The sequence below is a fragment of the Daucus carota genome, chromosome 3, assembly GCF_001625215.2.
Source record: "Daucus carota subsp. sativus chromosome 3, DH1 v3.0, whole genome shotgun sequence".
NCBI lineage: Eukaryota > Viridiplantae > Streptophyta > Magnoliopsida > Apiales > Apiaceae > Daucus > Daucus carota.
This window is the reverse complement of record NC_030383.2, coordinates 34,899,602-34,909,754: the sequence shown is the minus strand read 5'-3', so window position 1 is coordinate 34,909,754 and position 10,153 is coordinate 34,899,602. Positions and strand designations below refer to the sequence as shown.

Sequence of the window (10,153 nt, the reverse complement as noted above, 5' to 3'; positions counted from 1 at the left end):
GCATGAAGAAACGATGGGTGGTAAGTCTGATGTTTTCATATCATGGACGAAGTATATTCATCTGGTTTCTTTGAACGAAGTTTGCTAATCCATGTGTACTCTTCCATTTTAGTATATCACAAATTTGCATATTATATTCTTGTGAAATATATTGATGAATTACTGCATCAACCTTTAGATAACAAGTTAAATCTGCGATTCATATTTATCAAGATGACTTAAAAACACCGGTGATCTTGGTTCTAGCAAGTATATATGAAGGTTCAAATGTGTGAAGGTTAGATCAAAATTTTCACTCGGCTCAATCATATACACATCTAAATACATTTAATTTTTAAATCTATTTGGTGACAATTTATAAAACTACAGGAGATATCAGATTTATCAACACACCAGCATCGAAAGTCTATGTTAATCCAAGTTTGAATGCAGTATATAGCATGAGACATAGATACTTATTTAATTTGCTCATCATTCATAGGTAATCATATAACTGTATATTTGATTTCAAAACAATACGAGAATAATTTTAAAAAAAAATTATGTCGTTCTAGGCTTAATCATGATATATATGTATCACTGTTATATCTCTGATTATAACATCTCCAAGATAGTTGAATAAATGTACTACAATATTTAGATTTTTATGAAACAATAATGTAATAAAGTATTTCAAATTATGCTTAAATCCTTTATAGACTAGGAGATTTTCATCCGGGCTATGTTGATTTTAAATGACATTTTATTTTATTAAATTTAATTTTTAATTTGAGATTATTTGATGGTTTGATTTTCTGTTCTTAATCATAAAAATTATTTCACAACGCCAAAAAAAAACTACAATATCAGGACACCCGTGCGCGGAACGCGGGCAAGAAAATCTAGTCTATATAATTCTTAAAGCATGAGTGATTTTTTAAGGCTGCAATGGTAATTTCACATGCTGTTGGATCAACCCATTAAGTTCTGAATCGACCCAGCAGCTCCTCATTCAAATTAACGCTGTGAAGATAGATTTCGGATATTTGCTTCACCCGAACCGGATCACCCTGGATATGCAGTGTGTTACTACCATATCAGTAAGACTGTATTGAATGCAGACGCTTCAATCATGGCACTCATTGAGAATTCTGATTGAGGAGTCTATCTTCCAGGCTCACCTCCGAAGTCAGCTCAAATTCAATTACCCTGTCCAACAAATTATTCTGAACATGCGAGGCATACTTGCGTGTAGGGGTGAGCATCGGTCGGTTTGGACGGTTTTGAGGGTCCAAACCGAACCAAACCATAATTATCGGTTTTCCAAAACTTCAATCCGAAACCAAACCGTTAAGTAAAAAAACCGAACCAAACCGATCCGTTTAAAACGGTTTGGTTCGGATTGGTTTCGGTTAAAACCGTTTTTTATCAATATAACAATTTCAACAACAAAATTAAACTTGAAATTGCAAAACAAGAATTGAAAGTTTGAACTATATTATGAATATGTATATTAGATTTTAGTTATATTTTAAAAAAGATATTAAATTATAAGAGCTTGTAAAATATAAGGAGAGGGCGAAAGATGATAAAAATGTAATTCTTATACTTTTATTTAAAAAAACAAAAAGATAGTACATAAACATTAGTATATCAATATTCTTTAAAAAAATATGATAATAGTTTTATATGTTTTATTTTTCACATATTTTGTAGAATATAATTTTATTATCAATTTATTATTCACACGTGTATATTATTATTTCAATATATATATATATATATATATATATATATATATATATATTCGGTTCGGTTTGGTTATATCGGTCGGTTTGGAGGTAAAAACCGAAACCAAACCGAAAAAATTCAGTTTTTCAAATTTCAAACCGTAACCAAACCAAACCGTTAATAAACCGTAAAAATCGGTTTGGACGGTTTGGATCGGCCGATTTAGGTCGGTTTGGAGAATTCTTGCTCACCCCTACTGCGCGCATTCAGGAATATCAGGTGTTGTTTGCGAAACCTCCTTTTCCAATGTTTATGTTATTCTAACTTCACAAATTGTCATGATCATGTCTAGATAGATGGCATCCCGGATGTCACAAATGGGTATTATGGATTTGCATCTTTTTTGTGAATGAAGACGTTGTGTTCGATCATATGCTCATATGATGATCGAGCTGTTGTTTTACCGAGTGGATATGCCCGCGTGTGGCACCAATGCGCATCGTTCATGATACATACAAGTTCTAGGGACAAATTTCCCCATTCCTCCAAATTCTAATTATACATACGAGTTTCAGACCAAAGTATTATGAAGTTTGAGAAACATATCAAACTTTATAATACTTATTTGTTTTTTCTGATTTTTTTCTAACTCTTGAAGTCTTTTTGCGGGACAATCATAGTGAACCGGGCAATAACTTTGCGGGACAATCATAGTGAACCGGGCAATAACTTTATATTACTTTTGTACGCAAAATGCTCTTTCTAACTGGTTTGAGGATTGTAGCTGAATGTAATGAGGTGTAGGGGCGTATCTTCTGGTGGGCTGGGGTTGGTCCCAGCACGGGGAAAATTTTTTGAGCCCACTTAACTAGTAGTATTAATAAAATTTCAGCCCGGTTTGAATAAAAAAATTAAGCCCCGTTATTTTTTAAGTCCAGCCCACCACAATATAATGTAGCCCAATTTCTGGAGCCCAGCCATACTAATAAACAAAGCAGTAAAAACAGAAAAACTAGCCATGCGCCCCCTGTTCAAAATACCTGCTCTGCTACGTACGGAAAGAAACTTCCACGACACAAAAAATAAAGTTGCTTGGCTGTTCGTGTTCACCCTATATCTGGTCTCAATTTTCAATTTTAATTATATCTCAACGACGCTCCTTAGTCCTCACTCTTCTTTTCGATTACTGGTTATAACATCATGTAAGTAATTATTTTATTAATTTAAATATTTTGTAAAATTATGATGTTTGATTATTGATTGTATTTGTGATTTACAATTATATGTTGATTTGTATTGATTAATTAGTTAATTGTTATGAATTAGACATTTTACAGCTTGCAAGAGATTAATTATTAATGATTGGCTAATCAATTAACTTTTGTAGAAAAAGTGATTTTACTAGCATAATTTTTGTTGTATGGATTTTTATTAAATATTGAATTTGAAGAATAAATCACAGTAATAAAAAAATTAAATACATATATCAATAATTAGTTAGCAACAATGGGTTGCTCTTGATTTTACTCTTGTCACTGGCCACTGTTCTAGGGGTAGTATATTTTGTCAATTTAACTTTTTTAGTTATTAGATTTACTTATAATCTTATTTTAACACAATGCAGGAGTCAAGATCGAAAGATGAAGACGTTGTCTTCTTATTTTGGGACTCCTAGTGCGACTGATAGTACTCCTACAACTCCAACTCCAACTCCCACGGCTACTCCTAACGTGACTCCCACTCCTAGTCTGACTCCTACGGCTACTCCTAACGTGACTCCTACTCCTAGTGTGACTCCTACGGCTACTCCTAACGTGGCTCCTACTCCTAGTGCGACTCCTACACCTTGTGTCACTCCTATTGATCTTGCATCCCTTGAACGTGATCCCGGATTACGTCGTCCGATTTGGAAGTATCCACCTATTGTACAAGATGACATTAGACTTGAATACATTAGATTGGGACCATGTCAACCTCAATTGAGGAAAGAGCAATATTCACCTACTCAATTTAGAAGTCAACGTCGTCGATTTCAAGCATCTTGGTTTAACACATTCTCTTGGCTAGAGTATTCGATTTCCAAAGATGCAGCGCTTTGTTTCTATGTTGTCTAATGTTGTGAATGTTGTTACTAGTTCTTCTAAACGTCTGTCAGAGTTACAGATAGCACATGGCATTGAGGTTGATCATTCTTTGGCTAGTGGGGAACGTGAGACTGGGAGGGGACTTAAATCAGATTGGAAATTTACAACGTGCAGGATCTACCAGGTGGAGCTCTCACTTTAACTCTATTTGTAGTTTGATTGATAAGTATAGTTCAATACTCACTGTGTTGGAAAGCATTATTACTTGTAGTACATCTTCGAACTCTATACGTGGAGAAGCTAGAGGCTCTCTAAATGCACTTAAATCATTCAAGTTTTTATTTGTACTCTACTTGATGCATAAGATCATGGGCATCACAGATTTTCTTTGTCGAGCCTTACAAACTAAATCAATTGATATCTTGAATGCCGTGGATTTAGTTGCAACAACAAAAGAATTGCTACAATCTTTGAGAGCTGATGGGTTTGATGTTCTTTTGGAATATGTTATATCAGTTTGCGAAAAATTCGAGATTGATGTACCGGATATGAATTCTCGTTATATGGATAGTATCCGTTCAGTGAGACAAAGAGATGATATATCAGTTGAGCATCATTATCATTATGATATATTTAATTCTGCTATTGATTATCAGTTGGAAGAGTTGAACTACAGGTTTAATGATAATGCAGTGGAGCTTTTGAGATTGAGTTCATCATTGGAACCGAAGAATAATTTTAGTTTGTTTGACATTGAGCAGATTTGTACCCTTGCTAGTACCTTTTATCCTGCTGATTTTAGTCAACAAGAGATGTACTATCTGAAACTCCAACTTGATCATTACAAGATTGATGTGATTAGGCATGCTAGATTTCAGAATTTGTCTACTATCTCTGAGTTATGTGTACGACTAATTGATACAGGAAAGGCTGAACACTACAGTTTGATTTATCGGTTGATTTGTCTTGTCTTGACTTTGCCGGTTTCTACAGCTACTACAGAACGAGCTTTTTCAGCTATGAAAATAGTAAAGACCGTCCTTCAAAATATAATGGATGAAGAATACCTGCGAGATTCTATGATTATCAACATTGAAAGAGAGTATGCTGAAGGCATTGTTATAGATGAAGTGATAGACGAATTTTATACTCAAAAAAATCGGCGAGTACAACTCAGATGATGTAAGTTAACTTCTTTTACGTTCATTTTTAAACTAGTTTTGTTTTTTACATGATTTATGCATATGTTGATTTTCTACTAGTCTATTAATCTATTCTTTTTTATTGAGTCTTTTAACTCCAGCCCGGGCAGGAATTAAACCCTGGATCCACCCCTGATGAGGTGGTATATGTAATTTGAAAATTGTAAGAGTGATTTTTAATTCATGCGGTGATATTCATATTAAAGTCATATACTGGAACACTAGCCAATGTGTGTTTTATTTTATGCTATTTTTTAAGTATGATCAGATTGCATGTGGTCTGGATACAAACTCATATTCTGCAACACTGGCCAATGTCGACCTCGAATGTGTTATTCTGTCTAATCGACCAATTTTGCCTGTGTGATTAAATTTATTTATTATATTTTTGAATCGTCTTTAATTTTTTTTGTTTTGGATGCTTTACTACATCATTTTAGGCTGTTGTGATCTCAGGCAAATCCGAAGTATTAACTCTTTCACATGAGGCTCTGCTTGCACTAATTCGACAGGTATTAGTACACTAACAACTCGATGAATAATGATTACTCATTCTTTGTAATTCACTCTCATGCAACCAAAAATATATATATTTCTTTAGTAGGTGTCACAAGGCATTTTCCCCATGATAGTTGCAATCTTACACCTTCCCCAAGAAGGCTGCTAAATGTGAATCTTTTTGGTATGAAATAGCTAATAATAAAACACTTATGATAACTTCATTCTCAAAACTGATTATATAAGTTTATAATTTTATGACCTTTGACATGTCTACACAAGTTAATACAAGTTTGGAATTATGTTTATAAGGACCCCGCTCCATAAAATGCAAACCAATGATGATCTGCAGGGTTTGTGTAGTTATTTTTGTCGGCGTGAATATGTATTAACAGTTTTATATTATTGTAGCTTTGCACATAATTGCTAGCTAGAATTTTCAGACTATATACTTATTCACTGGTATTGCTGTCAATCAGGGACCTTTGGTGGGAGCATTTGCAACTCTGATATATATTATCCGCTGCATAAGAGGCAGAATTGTGACAATCCGCACTCCATATAGTTGTTTCTTTTATTGGTTTGAATTGTATTTATTAACAGAATTTTGTGATATGTTATATTTGTGTCTGTGGAGACATGTATTTAAATCGTAGTAGAAATTCCAGATTCACATACTATTCCAGAGTGCGGAGGAGGAATTGCCAAATCCTGTGTTACTCCCGCTGATACCACTCCACTGGGCTTTAATTCATCAGGTTCAGGATTTGCATTACCTCATTTAACTTTGGTTAATGTATGTAAGGACGTACTTTCTTATGAAGATATCAATGGGGAATTCATCAATATTCTGAGATTTTTTTTTGTTATAGGTGTCACGCATCAATGTCCTATTTCATCTTTGCTCAATCGGAGACTCAGATCCAAAGGCAAAGCTCCCCTGTTCCAACTGCCTGCGTCCAGGATTCGTGGGCGTCCACAAAGTTAGTGCACTGTCCATTATAACGGTGAAATATATTTGTGATTGGTTCTTTGTTTTTGTGTATAAGAGAAGATGTTTTGAGGCTGACAATTGTGTTGTTATTTCAGATATTCACGGTAGCCGCAACACAGGATATGACAACCATCATGAGCCGGATTCAGGCAAAGACACGTGTCACTCTGATTCATCAAATCTATTTAACATACACAGCACTCAAGGAGACATAACTGTAGTTGTTCCGGGATTCGAAGATATGGGAGTTCGAAGTCCTGGTAATTTGCGGTCTGAGTGATATCACATTAATACAATCATTGTCACTGATTTTCAATTTAGTTCTAACCAGTATGTTGTTTTTAAATCATTGTCAGATGGTCATTTGTTGTTAATGAGATGGAAACTTCACGTGAAAATGTGATCTGAATACAACATCTTGAACAAGGCAGGCGTTGGGTACATTACATGATCTAACTTCAGCATTTTCACATCTCCCATTTATTATTGACTGTCAGATGCAATCAAAATTATGTAGTATAATACAATCGGTAACCATTTAAATTCAGATTCACGTTTTGGAACTCCCACTCTTGCCGATAATTCATGCCAAATGCCATTACATTCTACCCAAGAATCAGGTGAAAATACACTTCTATGGTTTTCAAATTTTATATTTGCTCCTAATTTGTTTGGATGAGATGATGTTACTTAATGGATTTAGTGTTTAAAATCTTAACAATGATCATACATTGTTAACAGTTAGGAGCAGAGAAAATTGTGCACCATAGACACGTTCTTTTGCCAAAACAGTTCCTGACTTTAATCATCATTCACATAACATCGGTTAGTTGTCATAATATCAAATGTTGAATCAACATAAATAGTTGTATTGTCTTTGAGATTCATTATGGTAGCCTGAATCCCATTATTTTATTATTATTATTATTATTATTATGATCATCATCATCATCATCATCATCAAAATGCCCAGGCACTACCAGTTTTGATTGTAGTCAGCATTATCTCATGGCATCACGGAAGTAGCTACAGGACGAAGATCTCTCTGGTAATAGGATTAAAAGTAGTCAGGGATATTTGACTCCATCGCAAAGACGGCTACACGGCATTGATCTATTTAAAGTGTCAACTCAAGCACCAAGTAATGTTCTTTTCATATGCTAAATCTATCTAAATTATGGCTCTTTATGTGTTTGAGTATGTTAGTTTCACCCTATTTTATCAATAGTTTTGTATTCAGATCATCCTTTTCTTTGTTTGATGCCTCTAATTCTTCCATACCAGCCAAAAGATTTTTGATCTTCCCATCAACCTCTTGAGTTCCTTTTCCAGTGGTTCCTGCACAATAATACAAGTATGAGAACGAAACACATAAACACAATATAACGTGAATGATATAACAAGAAAAAGAAGTTGCTTTGAGCTTAGCACATTTCGGAGACACTAAGTCAATCCATTCCTTTCCTGATCACTGTCAGTAGTTTCTGCAAATTCATTCATATAATATAATTAAATATAAGAAACTAAAACTATAGTATAAGAATTACAAAAAAAGAAAAAAGAAAAGAGAGAGAATTTTGGTCAGCACCCAATATAAGTTTGTGCAACAAAGAGTGGGTGTGCTTGACAGACAGAAATATCTAAGCTTTGGCTGACTCTACAGCACGCTCCATCTCTCGGACTTTATTAATCCTCCGGCCTGCAGCCATTCACTAGGATAACTCAATAGTAACATTATGTCACTTTGGAGCATAAACTTTAGTTGAAGGAAAACCATAACCTAGAGGATAACAAAAGTGCATATATGTTTTTAACAAAATTTCCCATCAACAACGTTGCAATATGAGCTAAATATGCTTTTTACCTTTTAAATATTTCTGTCCACTAACCTTCTTATAAATAATAAAACTCCATTCATTTAAAGATATCAGGAAAATAGTAATAAAGATTTAGGCTCTGAATTTCTGTACTTGAAGCCTGGACTCAGAGTTCTTAGCTACAACATCTGCTAATGGTTTAGCAAGAATCTGGAAAATGGATGATGGTGTTTTAATTATAGTGGATAATATAATGATTAATAAAGATACGAGTGCATTAAATTAATCACAATTAATACTAAAGAAGACTGTAACATTGTATATGAAAAGTAGATATTGTACCTTCCAAAGGATTAGCTCATGCAATACTATATTTTTTTTTAAAGTTTTTTTTGTGAATCTGACCTGTGGAATGAAAAATCATCAACATTTACAAGGCACAAGTTGAGTCATGATACTATATCTGATATTTTTTTTTAAAAAAACATGTTTTCTATGAATATGTTGTGTCACAAACAGGAACTCTGAATAACTAATTGTTACAAGAAAACAAGCCCCACAATGTTCAGAAAGCTTGATCGCAAAAAGCCTCCTAACCGGAAAATTGAAACTACAACTCCAGTTTCTGTAGTTGTTTCAGATGATATTAAATTTAGGAATGAAAATTTATGCAACAAATATGGGCAGGAGATCAATAGAGGATGAAGGTTGTTGGGCTTACCCATAACAAAGTCAGAAGCCATTTGCAGGTATAATGTACATTATTCTCCCATTTTGCTTTCTTTCTTCCAGCACATAAGTCCATTTGGTCGCTTAGATGCCAAATATTGGGTGAAAGTTATTATGCCGTTGTTTGTTTTGCTTAAAATTCACTCACTTTACTCCATTCGTAGTGGAAATGTATATAATGATTTGACGGAGCCTATTATCATTTACCGGCATAAAAAATACAATGCATCGACTATAACTTTAGGTTATACCATCATTTTGTATATTGCAGGTACGTGCTAATATGGATGAAAAAAGCAGTGTGGATGAAAAAAGCAGTGTGAAGGTGACTAATAATGAAAAAAAAGTTCAAGTTGAGGAGAATATAGAACCAGTGAATCTTAATTCTAACATCACCCACCAGGAAATGAGCAAAAGAGTTTAACAGTGTTTCATACACCTGTAAGGGGAAGGGAGTGTTTAGAAGCTTTAATAGATATTGAAGATCATTTCCTCAGGGCATTTGAATCTGGCAATGAGGTATCCAAGATGCTTGAGGCTAATAGAGTCCACTTGCAATCTAATTTCGAGGAAATTAAAAGTGCCTCTTTTATTTCCTTTTCCTGTTACTCTCTTCCTCTATTGGTATATTCTTCTCTTGCTAATGTGTTAGACAGTGGTTGCTCCTCCAGTCGGAACTCTGGAGTCACCCTTTCAGAAGTTTTACCAGCTTCTTCACAGTCCTATGCAGAGTCGGGTTATCCTCATCATCCCTCTGCTGAGACCCAAACTTTTCCAAAGACAAGTATGCTTGATTCTCGGAAAGAAATGGCAATACCTGATATTAATATACATGATTCTCTGATAGCAACGACCACTGTAGAAGTTCCTGATATAGGTATGAATGATTTCTCCTATTAAGGTCTGAATACAGATTTAGGGTTAATAAGAGGAGAGATTCCTCTTTAGGCTAATGTCTTATCTAATTCTCATATACATGCCTTGCTGGATGATGTTCCCAAACTTCCAGGCATAACTGATATTTTTGGGGAACAGTTTCTTGCGACAAGCCCACACACTGGTGATTCTACTGATGATTATAAAGAATCATAGAATTATATCTGATGAAGATAATATAGC

At 34.3% G+C, this 10,153-nt stretch overlaps 2 long non-coding RNA genes across 3 annotated transcripts; both read left to right on the top strand.

The window, feature by feature from the left end:
* The first annotated feature begins 2,406 nt into the window (after window positions 1–2,406).
* Window positions 2,407–5,217, top strand: LOC135151635 (uncharacterized). Its single transcript, XR_010290410.1, has 2 exons — window positions 2,407–2,508; window positions 5,137–5,217. It is a non-coding gene; the product is annotated as an uncharacterized LOC135151635 (long non-coding RNA).
* A 1,088-nt stretch (window positions 5,218–6,305) lies between these two features.
* Window positions 6,306–9,439, top strand: LOC135151072 (uncharacterized). 2 transcript variants are annotated; one of them, XR_010289540.1, is made up of 6 exons: window positions 6,306–6,477; window positions 6,584–6,748; window positions 6,845–6,926; window positions 7,037–7,108; window positions 7,484–7,629; window positions 9,306–9,439. It is a non-coding gene; the product is annotated as an uncharacterized LOC135151072 (long non-coding RNA). The 2 variants fall into 2 exon arrangements; XR_010289541.1 differs by lacking the exons at window positions 7,484–7,629; window positions 9,306–9,439 and adding an exon at window positions 7,230–7,389.
* Window positions 9,440–10,153: the final 714 nt, after the last annotated feature.